The sequence below is a fragment of the Myotis myotis genome, unplaced genomic scaffold (genome assembly GCF_014108235.1).
Source record: "Myotis myotis isolate mMyoMyo1 unplaced genomic scaffold, mMyoMyo1.p scaffold_m19_p_3, whole genome shotgun sequence".
Classification (NCBI taxonomy): Eukaryota; Metazoa; Chordata; class Mammalia; order Chiroptera; family Vespertilionidae; genus Myotis; species Myotis myotis.
This window is the reverse complement of record NW_023416335.1, coordinates 212,480,583-212,495,497: the sequence shown is the minus strand read 5'-3', so window position 1 is coordinate 212,495,497 and position 14,915 is coordinate 212,480,583. Positions and strand designations below refer to the sequence as shown.

Below are 14,915 nucleotides of genomic sequence, written 5' to 3'. Positions count from 1 at the left end.
AAAGACGCGGGCCGCGGAGCAGAGGCCCGGCTGGCGCGGCCAAGGACGCGGGCGCCGCTCTGTTCCGCCGTCCAAGGCCGCGGCCCCCAGGCTCTTTTCTCTGGCTTCTTTTTTGAGCCTAATTATATGAGAAAGTGCTTTCGGGAAAAAAAAAAAACAGACAAAAACCTTTAAAATTTTTTTTTAAAGTTACAAAAGCTAAGTCTCAAAAGCTTTCTAAAAAAGACAAAAACCTTTAAAATTAAAAAAAAGTTACAAAAGCTAAGTCTCAAAAGCTTTCTAAAAAACAGACAAAACCTTTCAAGTAAATTAAAAGTTACACAAGCTAAGTCTCAAAAGCTTCTGGGGATAAAACGCATAACTTTGTCCAGCGTCTGAGGCAAAAGCGAAGCACACAGGGCACAGAATGGTCCAGGCCTGAACTCGGGGCCCACGGCCTCACACACCTGGGCGTGGGGGCGCCCAGCACACGGGTCCCGGGAAGACGGTGCTTCGGGAAGAGAAGCGTCGCGGGGCGACAGCCGCTGCAGAGGGTCTGGGGGCCCTGGTTTCCGCACAGGGTCCGTGGCGTCTGCGGGGCTGCATCAGCTCTCCTTCGTCGTTTGCAGGGTTTCCGGCAGAAATAAAGACCTTTACTTCCCAGAGAGAGAGACACGAGGCACAGCAAACCTGTTCTCTCTGCGCCTCCGCCGGGGCTGCAGACGGGACGGGTTCGCTCCAGCTCTGCAGGCGAGCGGCCTCCGCGCGCCTCCTCCAGGCAGCCCCGGGCTCGCGTGCAGGCGGGCGGACGCGGAGCCCAGGGCGGTCCGGGTGGGCGTCAGGCCTGGAGTCCGGGGCTTGCGGGGGGCGTGGCCTGCCGCGCGAGCGTGTGGCTCGACCCCCCGTGTAACCGTGCCGGTGTCGTGTCCGCCGCGGGGGCCAGGCGGGGGCCGAGTCCGAATCCGATCCCGAGGCGAGCCCGGGGCAGGGTCCGCATGCGTCCGCACCCGCGTCAGGCTCTGCGCACGGGACGAGGTTGAGGTTCCGCTCCGCGTCCGAGTCCGCATCCCTGTCCGAATCCGAGGTAGAGCCAGGGTCCGGGTTGGGGATCCGAGTCCGAGTCCAAGTCCGAGTCCGAGCCCAGGGCAGAGCCAGGCTCTGGGGTAAGAGGCGGCCCGGGTCCAAGTCCGACGCGTCGGGAGTCGGGTCTGCCGCGCAGCCAGGAGGGGCCCGAGTGCAAACAGAGGTGGAGAGTCTGAGGCTGGGGCGCGTCAGGCAGCGATCGCGGTTCCCAGCCGGGACTCGAGTCCGAATCCTGAGCCGAGCCCGGGGCCAGGCTCGGAGCGAGTCCGCGTCTGGATCAGTGTCCGAGTCCGTGTTCCGGGCAGAGCAGAACCCAGCCCAAGCCGCGGTCCGCGTTGGAGTCCGAGTCCGCGGAGGCAGTGGCACGCGCCCCAATTAGCCACGGTCTGACGTGGTCACGGGGTCCGACAACGTGTCCGGGGTAGAGCCGGCATCCGAAATCAAAACGGCAGCAGCGCGCGCCCCCAATTGGCCGCAGCCTGGGCTTGCGGTCCGTGCCCGAGTCGTGTCCGAGGCAGCGGTTGGGGTTCGTGTGCAAGTCCAAGTCCGAGGCCAAGTCCGCGTCGGAGTCTGCGGCAGCAGTGGCGGCGGCCGCGGCATGCGCTCCGATTAGCCGCGGTCGGGAGCCGTGGTCTTGGGGTCTGACTATCCCGGAACCAAAGCTGAGATCACGGTCCGAGGTTACGGTCCGTGTCCGAGTCCAAGTTTGATTCCGTGTCCGGGGCAGACCCGAGGTCCGGGACCCGACGCCGTGCCGCGTCCAAGTCCATGTCCGCGTTCCGGGCAGAGTTGCGGTCTGAGCCGCTGTTAGTATCCGCGCCCGAGTCCGCCGGCGGCGGCAGCGGAACATACCGCCAGGAGCGCAGTCCCGGCTTGGGGTCCGTGCCGAGTCCATGAACGTGGTTGGGATCCGTGTCCCTGTCCGACATTGTGTCCGCGTCCGAGTCCGGGTTTGGGGTCTGTCTCCGAGTCCGCGTCTCTGTCCCGGGTGGAGCCTCGGTCGGAGCCGCTGCCCGAGCCCGTATCCGAGTCCGCGTCTGCAGCGGCGGCGGGCGCGCGCGCTGCGATTACCCGCAGGTCGAGTTTTAAGTCCGTGCCTGTGGGCGTGTCCGTGGGCGTGTCCGTGGTTGGGCTCCACGTCCAAGGCCGGATTTGGGGTCTGTATACGAGTCCACATCCGTGTCCGGGGTAGAGCCTCGGTTGGAGCGGCTGTCCGTATCCGAGCCCGAGACCGCGTCTGCAGAGGCGGGGGCGCGCGCGCATGCGCACCACAGCCACAGTCCGAGCTCGGATCCGTGTCTGTGGTTCGGTCCGTGTCCGACCCTGGGTCCGCGTCCGAGTCCAGATCTGGGTTCTGTGTCTGAGTCCGTGTCCGTGTCCCGGGTAGAGCTTCAGTCCCAGTCCGAGTCCGCGTCTGCAGCGGCGGGCGCGCATGCTGCAATTAGTCACAATCCGAGCTTTCGGGTCCGTGCCCGAGGCCGGGGTTTGCGTCTCAGCCCGGGGTTGGGGGTCCATATCCGAGTCCGGGGTTGAGGTCCGCGTCTGAGCCCGGGGTTGGGGTCCGCGTCTGAGCCCGGGGTTGGGGTCCGCGTCCAAGTCCGGGGTTTGGGTCCGCGTCCGAGCCCGGGGTTGGGGTCCGCGTCTGAGCCCGGGGTTGGGGTCCGCGTCTGAGTCCGGGGTTGGGGTCCGCGTCCGAGTCCGGGGATGGGGTCCGCGTCCGAGTCCGGGGTTGGGGTCCGCGTCCGAGTCCGGGGTTGGGGTCCGCGTCCGGGGTTGGGGTCCGCGTTCGAGTCCGGGAGTGAGGTCCGAGTCTGTCTGTCTCCAAGTCCGCGTCTGTGTCCAGGCAGACCCGCGGTCGGAGCCGCCGTCTGTCTCCGAGTCCGCGTCGGCAGCGGCAGGGCGCGCGCCGCGATTAGCCGCATTCAGGCTCAGAGTCCCTGCTCGAGCCCGGAGTTGGGGTCCGCGTCCGTGGTTGGGGTCCGCCTCCGCGTCCGAGCCCGTGGTTGGGTCCGGGCCCGAGTCCGCGTCCACATCCGCGTCCGCCAGTATCCGAGTTCACGTGCTTGTCCCGGGGCGAGCCTGGGTCGGAGCCGCGGTCTGTATCCGCGTCCAAGTCCGTGTCTGCGCCGCATTAGCCGCCGACTACGCTTGGGGTCCGAGCTCGGATCAGTGTCTGACACCGTGTCCACCTCCGAGCCCGGGGTCTGTGTCCGAGTCCAGGTCCGCTTCCCAGGTAGCGCCTCGGTGGAGGCCGCTGTCCGTCCCCGTCTCCGTCTCCGAGTCCGCCTCCGGGTCCGCCTCCGAGTCCGCCTCCGCGTCCGCGTCCTCGGAGGCAGCGGCACGCGCCGCAGTTACCCGCCGACCGAGCTTGGGGTCTGAGCCCGAATCCGTGGTTGGGGTTGGGGTTGGGGTCCGTGTCCGTGTCCGTGTCTGTGTCCGTGTCCGAGGCAGCGCCGCGGTCCGAGCCGCGCTCCGCCTTCGAGTCCGAGTCCGTGTCGGACCCCAGTCCGTGTCCAGGTCCCAGTCCTCGGAGGCAGCACGCGCCCCAATTAGCTGCGGGCGGGCGGCCGCATTGAGGGCGAACAAAGGGCACGACCCAGGGTCAGGGAGTCGGGGGCCCGCGCCCGCTGCTTTGTTCGCCGTGTTGTTTACTTTGCCGAACGAAGCGCACAATATAGTGACTAAAGCGGATTAGAGGGTCGCGCCCCGGAGGCCGAGGGACCTCCCAGCCTGGCGCCGCCCAGGCGGGCTGGCCTGCCGGTGCAGACCCCGTGCCCCGGGGCCGCGGGGAAACTGGGGGCCGCCCGGGGCCCCAGCACCGCTCACCTGCGCCGCCCGGCGGCCGAGCGGGCAGCTCAGAGCATCCCCCGCTGCCGGGCCTTTACAGCCGCCGGGACAGTATGGTATCTGCTGACTCCTCATTTTTTAAAGGTTGCACTGTTCCCAGCACCGCCGGTCCTGGGCATTCGTTTTCCAGGGAAGCAAAGGCCATTTGCTTGAAGGCGGATATTTTACACGGAAACAGATTTTTCCATTTCACAGAATCCTGTAGCGTTATGGGTTGTTGCTTTTTGGTTGTTTTTTTTTAATGTCCACCTTTTGTCTTGACACGGCCAGGCACCCTGTGAGTCAGCGAGTGACTTCAGGGTGCGGAATAATATTTTGTGATACAAAAGTCCTGAGAAGTGCTGCTGGGGAAAAATTATTTCTTTCTTTCTTTCTTTCTTTCTTTCTTTCTTTCTTTCTTTCTTTCTTTCTTTCTTTCTTTCAAGAAAACAAATGATGAATATATAAATAAACCACTACAATTTCCGCCTAAAGACTACAGTTTTTCATCTGGCTTCATGAATTCACATTCTATATACTTCTCCGACAGGAACTTTTAAATGGCCCCTAAAAAACAAGCAGTCACACGGAAAGTACAAACTCGCATTCAAGCAAAGTCTAACCACGGAGCCAAGAAGCAGAGTGCCGTTTTCTTTCTTTCTTTCTTTTTCCTTCCTCAATGCTATTGTTTGGGGGACAAACATATTTCTCCTTAAGTTCACAAAACGTCTTGAGAATTTTTACGCTGTGGTTGTGCAAACACGTATGTTTGGTTAGGGAATCCATGTCCTGTTTGATGAATAAGCCACCTATATGCAAATCTTTTTTAAGGGAACGTATGATATTTACTTACTCTACCTATTTGTGGGCCTAATGAATATTTCTGCTCAGTGCCATCTATCTGCAACTTCTGAAGGAAAATATGCCATTTGTCTATATTTCCACTCACAAGCCTTGAAAGAGGATTTTCCCCTGCTTACAAAAACACCATGTGTTTAGAGAAGGCATAGCTAAGTCTAAAGTATAAGTAATTTCGGAGTAAAATATAAAGATAGCTATTTAAGATAGAGACCATTTAAGTAGTAAGTGTAAAATATAAATAATTCAAGTATAAAATACATGGAAAAAGAAAAATTCACCTACGTGCCATTATCCAGAAATAATATTCTATTGTAATTCCTTCCCCACAGTTGACCTGGGCATTCAATTACATAATTCACACCTGCATTTACAGTTTGCAAAGTTTTGTGTCCCCATGTTGTTACAAATGCTTTGTCAATAGCATTTTAACAGTGGCACAATATTATTCCATTCTTTTGTTACATGAAATTTAGCCAGGCTTTCCCTGTTCTTCCAGCTTTCATTTCGCGGAAGTATTTTTCCCGCTATAACTAACATGACAACCACGGTTTTGCCCGTAAACTTTGTCTGCAGTGCTATCTGTTGCTAGGATGCTGGAGCCATTGCGTTATTCTAAGGGGGATAAGGCAGATCCCTGTAGGCTCCACTAATCCGACCAAGAATGAACTTGGAAATTCTAGAATTCCCTTCGGATCGCACTTAGTCCAGGAAGCCGTATGGAAATCAGCTTGCTTCCCTCCCAACACCCCCCCCCCCCCCCCCAGAGGCCGGGAACTTTCGCCTGACAGATTTGTGGGAGCAGCCCAGGCACAGGCCTGATTGCAGTGCGCATTTGGGAATCAGTGCTGGCCCGTCTCTGCCTCTCTGCCTCCCTGCCTCCCTGCCTCCCTGCCTCCGAGCCGCTTGGCACCAACCCCGGCAGCGCTGGGTGGGTGGAGGTCAGGCCCAGGCCCAGCACCTGGGAAACATTATCTCCGCGGTGCGGTGCGGGTGAGACTTTGCTCGCCTGAGAAGCGGTACTTGGGATTTGGCCCAAGCCTCTTTCTTTGCTGAGACTTAAAACCTCAGGCCCGACTGTCACTCTGTCGTCCCCCCAACCCCTTCCGCTCTGTCCTGCGTGGAGAAGGCCTCGCCGTACCCTCCATCTCCATGCTTGGAGTCTGCCATGTGCAGCGCGCCCTTCCCATCCACGCTCTGATCAGCCCGAGGGCTGGGTCCTGCCTCAGGGCCATGCTGCAGTGTGCCTGGTTCCCGCCCCCCCCCCCCCCAACCCCGGACCGAGGAAGGCGGTTGAGGGCCGGAGAGGAGCAGCTGGCAGGAAAGAATGGAAGCACCAGGAGGGTAGCGGGCCCAGCCCAGCGCACCTTGGAGGCATCCGAAACCAGAGGCCGAGGGAATCCAGGGCAGAGGGAGGCGATTCGCGCAAATGTGACCAGAACTTTCCTGGGAGGAGGAGGAACAATTCCCCCTTCCATGCCTTTTTCTGCCTTGTCCAAATTTCCTACAAGGAGCACACATTGCTTTTATAATTAGAAAACGATCGTATTGCTGATACAACTGTATTTCTTAGACGTCAAATAGATATAATCCATCCTGCGAATAAAGTGAATTGCTGCTAATGAGTTTACATAAATAATTACAATCCTGTGTTGCCAGGAAAGTTATAAAGATGATTACAGGAGTTTGCGTGTCTCTAGCGCTTTCCCCTCTTTAGAGAAACACTTTCAGACAGAAAACGAAACCGGACAGCTCTGCTGTGCAAACATTGGCTGCCTGCCGCTGCGATATTCCTGCCGCAGCCCCGATGTGGGGCCGGGGCAGACCCTTTCCTTCTCGTTTGAGATCTGGGGGTCTCACTTACGAGCCCAGGACCTAACCGAAGGCTTGGCGTCTTCGGTCCCCGCGGCAGCTTCTAGACCTCCAGTCCAGGCACCTTCCTGCAGGGCAGACAATTTCCCCGGGGGAGCAAGTGTGTTTCCTGCATTCCAGGGGTTTTTCCCCCATTCCTGGAGGTGGTGCCTGCAGCCAGGGTGGAATTGCAATTAGTGAAGATTTTGTAGGGTTTGCTTTAAAATAATGCTGTTTACACAGGGCCCAGGTTTCACATACGGGGACGTATGCCCCGAGTTTGGCGGCCCGGGAAAGTGGCCGGGCAGAGGTGTGAGGGTACCTCAGCCAGGCAGGGTCTGTCTTTTTTCCACGCAGACAGGAGAGCCGAATGCCAGGCGTGCAGAGGACGGTGACTCATGCGGGCCTCTGGGGCCCACGTCCCCAGCAGGACCGGGTGGCCTGGAGCGAACATGTTTGTCTTATCTTATTTTTTTAAGTGGGCCATTTACAGCCCCAGGAGAACAACAGATGGGAAGAAATCTACAAATCAAATGCATTTGATCCCAAGCCTCTTTCTTTTAAAGTGAGTTACCAGGCGAGCCAGGGTGCCGTTTTCCTCTCTAAAAGGCAATTTCTAAATTTGGGTTTGGGGGAAGAAAAAAAGGAATTGTCCTCAGACTGAAAATCCCTGGCCTCGCAGAATGCAAGTCAGATACACCCCTCTTTGTGCTAAAATCATCATAACTGGTTTAAAATAAATCAGAGCAAAACGGCGTGAGCTGAGCATATGCCTCCCATCACGCGCCGTCTGCAGACAGCGGTGGCTGCTGCCGACAGACCCGCTCCGCTCCGCTCCGCCTGCCTCGGGCGGGCGAGGGGACAGGCCCCGGGCTCGGGGCTGGGATTCTGAGCAGGGAGGCACCGAGGTCCCCGGAGCAAACAGACCTACGCTTTTTAGATTCCAAAGACATCCTCGGTTTTAAACAAGGATTAAATTATAAACTAAAGAATGATAGAATGTAATCAGCAGGTAAGACGGATAAATCGGAGACATTAATTTCCTCCAAGAAAAAATGTCTGGCATTTGGAATTTTTAAGCCGTTAAGTAGATGGTCACATTTAAAAAAAAAAAAAAAACCCTCTGTTTTACTTGCCCTCCTCACACAGGGCACAGCAAACCATCCCTGCCTCCTAAAATAAAAACACATGTCACTTTAATTTAGCAGAGGCTGGCCCAAGTGCGGAATCTCGGCACAGATCATTTTTAAATTAAGGAGACTGTTCGTGTGTTTTCTACCTTTTGCGGGGGGGCAGTTACCTTCTCCACGTGTTAATAATTTAACTGTCAAATCACAACAAACAGCTAATTCCGTCTCTGAGACTCCAGGCCGGCAGCCCGGACGCGGAGGTTTTAATTGTGGCTGCTCACTAGCAAAGGGGGCAGAAGCTGCTTTCCCAGTGTCCCCAGACGGGCCTGGGACATGACTAATTCATTTTCTCTCCTCCGTCTATCCAGGCACAGGATTCAAATATTTATATCAGTCTGTTCACTTTAAAACACGAGCGCGGGCACCTCTTCAGGGCCCCTCCTTCGCCTTCACAGTTTGGGCTTTTCATTGTTTCCAGACGCGCTGGGCCCGCATGGCGATCGCTCGCAGGCGCCCGGGAGATGGTGCGCGGAGCCCGCGCTCGGCTCCCGCTCATCCGAAAGCCTTCCCGGGGCCGCACAGATAGCGCGGGGCGCCCGGCCCCGGAGCCTCCTTCCCCCGAGGCCAGGGACAGCCTGCAGGCCCGAGCCCGGCTTCTCCCACCGGGGAGCCTGCCTCTCGCCCGCCGCCGCCGGCCGGCGTGGCCAAGGGGAACCGAGCCCCGGAAGGGTGCCCCCGCCCGCGGGCCAGGTAGGCCGTGGGCAGCAGGGGGTTAACGGGCCAGCGGGGAGGGTGCAGACAAAAGGCCGCAGCCCGGGAGGAGCAGCCGCTGGGGCAGCGGCTCGGGGCCGGCGGGCCGGGCGCAGACACAGGGAGCTCTGTGTGCCTGGCCGCCGCCGCACTGTGACTAACCGCCCCGCCATTGTGCCCTGAAGCCAGCCCTTTGTGCCCGTCCCCCTGGCGTCTGGGAGCCCCGCAAAGAACCCTCTGCGGCAGCCCCCCTCGCCCTGGAGACTTGCAGCCTCAACACCCACCCGTTCGGCTGAGGGGGGCCAGGCGCACACGCCAGGGAGGGCATCCTCTATCCTGGCCCCGAAGGGCCACCAGCAAAAAAAAAAAAAAAAAAAAAAAAAAAAAAGCAGAGAAAGCAGTCTCCCAACGCGGGGGCCGTGGGCACCGGCTGGACCCGCACTGCCCAGTGCGCAGTCTCCCTCCACAGCACCAGGCCACTGGGCCTTCGCAATGCGGAGTCCGCGGGGAACTGTGATGCGTGTGTAAAACACACCCCGGGTTTCAAAGACGTGACATGGAAAAAAAATGTAAACTGTCTCCTCAATAATTTGGTATTAATTACATCCTGAAATATGCTATTTTGGATGTGAATTAGATTAAATACATGGTATTTGGGTCGTGAATTTCACCTATTTCTACTGTTGAAAAAACGCAGCATCTGGCACATGTGAAATTCGGCCGCCGCTGTGTTTGCGGCTCACGTTGCTTCTCTGGGAGCTGTGCTGGATGTGGGTGCGGGGGTGGGGACGGGCCTCGCAGCCTGCTCTCTCCCAGGGGACAGGAGCTGGACGATGTCACCCTGTCTCCGCACTCAGTGACAACCCTCACCCAGGGCCAGGCGTCCTGGGCCGTGGCGGCCACGCAGCCCACAGCCCTCTCTCGGGAATTGGGTCTCGCACACACGTGTCTGGGGAGCTTTGGAAAACGTGTGTGCACAGAAACACGCACGGGAGAGGGCCCTGTGTCCGCCTGTCCTGGCCTTCGGAGAAGCCACATGCACAGGGCACCCAGATGGCCCCCAGATCTGACTCCTGGTCCCGGGACAGACCGGACCAGCCCGAGACCCCATCACGACTTTTGTAGACTCAGCACTTACACATTCCGGGCCCTGCCTCCACTGTATTCACAACATCCACGGCTGCACCGGTGGACAGATGGGTGTAAGCCAGGCAGGATTCACCATTATGTGTTCATTATGATTACAGTCAGTTTTTTCTTCTGGCTTGAAGAGACATTAAAATGAAAACATATTTGTGAGCCCGGGGCACTGAGCCTCCCTGGACCGACCTGCCAGTGCTCACACGCCCGCTGCTCTGCACCCTAACCCAGGGAGGCCCGCCCCCACTTCTGTACTTGGGGCTCATCCATCTTTTCTCCGGTGACCTAATGGCCTCCCTCTCCCTGGAACTTATCCCGTAAGCTCTGCCCTGAATACACAGTGTGTGGAGCCTCCACCGGCCACCAAAACACTTTCCACATGATTTTGAAACACCAAAACCGGTCACGAGAAAGGCCCAGGATCCCAGCGTGGCCAAGGCTCCAAGTCAGCAGGCACCAGGACCCCCCAAGCACAGCGCTGGGGTCCCCAACCAGATGCCCAGGCACCGCGGTCAACACCATAAGACCAAACGGTCCAGCACGCCTGAAGGTGACGCCAGAGGTGACCGTGACAATGCCTGGGGGCCCACCACGTGGCAGCTCTGTGCAGGCCTGGGCACCCGACCCCGGTCCTCACGCCCCTGCAGCGGCCCTGCCTCTGGACGGGGCAGTGGGTGGGCCTGGCTTTGCAGCAGGTCCCAGAGAGAGGCCTCAGGCCAGTGCCTCCCGTGTGCCACCAGGCCAGGCCCGGGCCGGCCGCTGGGGAAGCCCGGTGCAGGAGATGGTTAAAATTCTGCATCCTTTTTGCATCCGCCTCCAGAGGAAGCGCTGCTTTTTTTTTCCTCCCAAGCAGGAGGAGTTTAAAAAAAAAAAAAAAAAAAAAAAAAAAAGCTGAGAGCAGCAATTTGCAGGCCTTGGGATGTTTTTCTCCTTGACAGCCCTGGGCCCCGCCTCGCCGGGCCTGCCCGCGGCCACAGCTCCGCGCCCTCCTGCCTGGGCCCCATGTGAGCTCGCTGGCCTCCCCTTGGCCCCGGGGGGCCCAGAGGGAGGGCGGGAGGGAGGGAGGACGGCCGGGAGAGAGCAGCCCGGCCTGGCACTGACCTGCTTTGTGCCCAGCCCTCCCAGCGCTCTCCCCCTGCAGGCCGGCCCAGCCCGCCTCACTGCCTGCTGCCCGCCCGGCGCCCACCCTGTGCCCACCCGGGTGCCCTCACCTTCTGGGCCCCGGCCTCCCGGCTGGGGTGCTGCTTGAGCCCAGGGCGCCCGGCCACGTCCTCCGCTGCCGCCGCTTGCCCCACCCTGCTGCCCGCGCGGCGAGCCTGGCACCATGCCAGGCTGCCTGGGAGCCCAGCCCGGGCAGGAGGGAGGGGTGCGGCGGTGCCAGGGGAGGGAGAGGCCCAGATGCCCGGCCGGCCCACGGGGCCTCCCCCGTCTCCTGAGTCCCATAAAGACACAGACAGCATGGGCGGTTTAGCGAAAACAGTCATGTGCCGGAGCCGGAGCCCCAACAAAAGCCCTTATTTATTTATTTATTTAGTTCACACACTCAGATCAGCGGCCGCCTTTGTGCACGTAATTTCACACACACAGAAGGGAGGCGGCGATGCCACGGTGCCCCCACCCTGGAGCCGGACAGCCGCCACGCAGGGCTAGCGTGTCTCCGGCCGCGCATTTCCATATTTAAATGGGGCAGCAGCGTATGATTAATTAAGGAGGAAAAAGGCAAAAAGGAAGAGACGCGGTGGGGGTGGGAGCCGGGTGTTCTGGGCAGCGGGCTGTGCCAAGGTGCCCGCGCAGCTTAACTCCTCCCCTGCCGGGCGCGGGCCGGGCGGGAGTGGGGCTGCAGGGGGCCGCTGGGGGGGAGCACTAACCCTGCCCCCAGCCTCGGGGTGCACACCCTCACCCGCCTTCGTGTATCGAGTGCCACCCCAGCTTCAAATGCTGCCCCACGTACACTCGCATCCTTGTTTCTCATTCAGAGGCTTGAGGGTGCCGCGCCGGGGCTGGGAGAGACGCCCCAAAGTTCCCGCTGGGGGGCTGGACCAGGGAGACCTACGGCCGCTCCCGCGTGGGCACAGACTGGCCTTGCACCCTCACCCTCACCCCCAGTGTGCAGCTGCAGGGAGGCCCTGCCCCGGGGAGGCTCCCAGACCCTCCCCATTAAGCCAGCCCCCACCCAGGGCTGCCCACGCCCTCTGCCCTGAGATCGCGGCCTGCTCTGGGAACAGGGCGGGAAGGCCTGCCACCCTTCTGGAAAGAACCAAGGGCTGGGGCCCAGGGAGAGCCAGGGACTCTGGTATTGCTAGAGGCAGGCAGTGGCACCATGGAGCCCTAGATTTAGGGTCCAGCTATCACCAAGGCTCAGCCCTGCTCCTTGCCAGCCGTGTGGCCTTGAGCAAATTACCCGGCCTTTCTGGGCCTCAGTTTGCCCACCTGTGAAATGGGGATAACGGCGCCCACCGTGCCTACTCCGTGGGGTTGAGGTGAGGAAGAGCAGCTCCTGGTTGAGCAGAGAACCTGCCTGAGTTCCCAGAACCCCTGCCCTTAAGATGAGCAGAGGGTGGGCCCTGGGGGCTTCTGGCAGGAAGTTCCTCAAAAACAGTCCTCCTTGGTTTTGCCGGCGGATGAAGTTAAGGGCCTGGAGCTGCGAGAGCAGCCGGGGTGATGCAGGTGGATCCAATCGAATCACACGTGTCTTTAAAAGTGGAGAACCTTTCCCAGCTGTGGTCAGAGGAGGAGACACCTGTCTGAGGATGGAGGAAGGGGCCATGAGCCAAGGAATACAGGCGCCTCCAGACGCTGGAAAAGGCCAGGAAGCGGGTTCCACCCCGGAGCCTCCAGAAGCAATCGGCTAACACCTTGATTTTAGCCACAAGACACTGCAGACGCCCAACCTCCGTGAACGCATGCTCGTCAGCTCACACCTTTGAGGCACGAAATCGGTGGACTTTGTTAAGGTAACAGCTGCAAACCAGCACTCCGCCTGCCCTGCCCAGCCCAGCCCCAGCCTGTGGAGGCCTCCGAGGGGGCTGTGCTGCTCGCCCGCAGTGGGTGGCACTGAGCTGGGGTCAGCAGCCCTCATCCCTGCCCTCGGGAGCCTGCGGTCAGGTGGCCAGATGCCCTGCCACGCCCACCTCTCCCAAGGGGACCAATCCTGACCTCACCCCCCAGCTGCCCCTCCTCTTCTTCCCTCCCCTCCTCCCCCTTCTCCTCGCTACCACTACTGCGCGTCCCCATGAGTGGCACTGGGCTAAGCTGACCTCATTCCATCCGCAGCCTGACAGGCCGAGGCAGCCAGGTCCCCAAGTCCTGCCATCGTTTGGTGGGACGCGGGGCTAGCGTCCGCCCCCAGCAGGACCGGCCGGAGGTCCTCGGGCCAGGGCCTCTGCTCCTGGTGGGTAAAGGGCCTGGGGAGCACCCCACGCGGGGTGGCTGTGAGCGTGGCTAGCGGGAGGTGCCTACGTGGTTCGCACTCGCTACTTCCCAGTTCTGTCAGCTCGGGGAGGGTTGTTTTTTCTCCACAACTGAAAGGATGCCAGGCGGGGCGGTTCGTTGGGCGCCGTCGCTGCCCAGGGGGCGGGGCTGAGCTCCTGGCCCAGGTGGAATTCAGAACCAACCCGGAAGCCTCCGGAACCATAGGTCTCCCTATCTGCCTTCCCTCCCAGAGGAAATCAGCAGAAACGTGCGCACACATGTTCTTGCCAGTGCTGTTTATAACAGGGAGGACCGGAAGCCGCTGGAAGGAGCCCACGTCCCATCGTAGGGAGGTAGTTACGGAAGTCCATCCAGTGGAATACTAAATAGTCATTACAAATCGACTCACAGGACAGGCTCTCCGGACTTAGGGAATGAGCCGTAATACAGCATTTAGCGGGACCAGCAGAAGATAGAATGATGCATATAATAAGATGCTAAGATGCTCATTTTGTTTCAAATCGTGCTCTTCCTAGAAGCGGAGGGAAATGTTGGCACCGGCGATTTCTGAGGGAGGTGACACAGGTGACTGAAAACTTTCTTCCTTCTTTTATGAGGATTGAAAATGTTCTAAAATTAGCACGTGGCATCAGCGATGGGGAGAATCCTTGAGAAGCAGAGTCACGCGTCCTCAGTGCAGCTGCCTGTGGTGCTCCGGGCCGCTCTCGGCGGGAACACGTGCGAGGGCGGGGGGGGGGGGTGCGTGGGGGGCGGCTCCGTGACCTGCAGCCACGCGGGCCTGCGCGCAGAACGTCCCTGCAATCAGAGCGCCCAGCGGGGTTCAGCGCTTTGCTGGGACCCTCCTGAAATTTTTGATCATTTTTTATTAAGAACCAAAAAGGTTCCGAATTCCTACTTCGCAGGGGGCCCTGCACATCCGTAGCGGGTCCAGCCCAGAGCCCCAGGCTCCACAGGCCACGGCCTTGCTCCCCAGTGTCCCAAACGCAGCGCAGCTGGTGGCAGTAGGTGTCTGATCTCCCATTCCGAGCCCCTCTCTCCTCCTGGCTACGTGGGCTGCCGGCGAGCACGGGACAGGTCCTGCTCTGGAAAAGCACGTCTCGGCCACGCACAGCACTTTCCCTGGAGCCTGAAATCAGCGCCTCACCCAGCGCTTGGGACCTTCTTACCAGCCGGGTGGCGTCCCCAGAAAACTAGATGCTGCAGCCCCAGAGGGGACCTGTGTGCCCCAGATCTGGTCCCACCAGCGAGACCTGGGCACACCCGGGGGCTTCCTCCTTCAGCTTCTGCAGCCGCGCCGCCAGAGAGGGGGTGAGCTCCTCGTCTCTGGGGACACTCAGCAGAGACGGCAGGGCCCCCCCGGGAGCACTGTGCAGAAGCCACCGTCTCTGAGCGGAAAGGGACTTCGGAGAACCTGGGGCGGGGAGGGGCAGTGACAGTTTCTTTTAGGAGAAGAAAAGAAACACAAAAGTGGGGAGAGGCCAGCAACTGAAATGACGTGAGATGAGAGGGAGAAAGTCCTGAGCTGCCCCAGAAGCAGGTGACGTGTTAGAGGAGCCTCGGCCCACCTACATTACGGGAAACCAGCAGCAGCCAGCATTCACTGAGTGCCTACTGGGTGCTGGCGCCACACTGGGTGCCTACTGGGTGCTGGCGCCACACTGGGTGCCTACTGGGTGCTGGCGCCACACTGGGTGCCTACTGGGTGCTGGCGCCACACTGGGTGCCTACTGGGTGCTGGCGCCACACTAACTGAGTGCCTACTGGGTGCTGGCGTCACACTGGGTGCCTACTGGGTGCTGGCGCCACACTAACTGAGTGCCTACTGGGTGCTGGCGTCACACTAACTGAGTGCCTACTGGGTGCTGG

The 14,915-nt window shown here is 59.8% G+C and overlaps 1 long non-coding RNA gene across 1 annotated transcript; it reads right to left on the bottom strand.

Annotated features, from left to right (window-relative positions):
- Positions 1-9,611: 9,611 nt before the first annotated feature.
- Positions 9,612-10,977, bottom strand: LOC118651103. Its single transcript, XR_004966112.1, has 2 exons — positions 10,829-10,977; positions 9,612-9,741 (listed from the first exon to the last, which is right to left on the bottom strand). It is a non-coding gene; the product is annotated as an uncharacterized LOC118651103 (long non-coding RNA).
- Between the last annotated feature and the right edge of the window lie 3,938 nt (positions 10,978-14,915).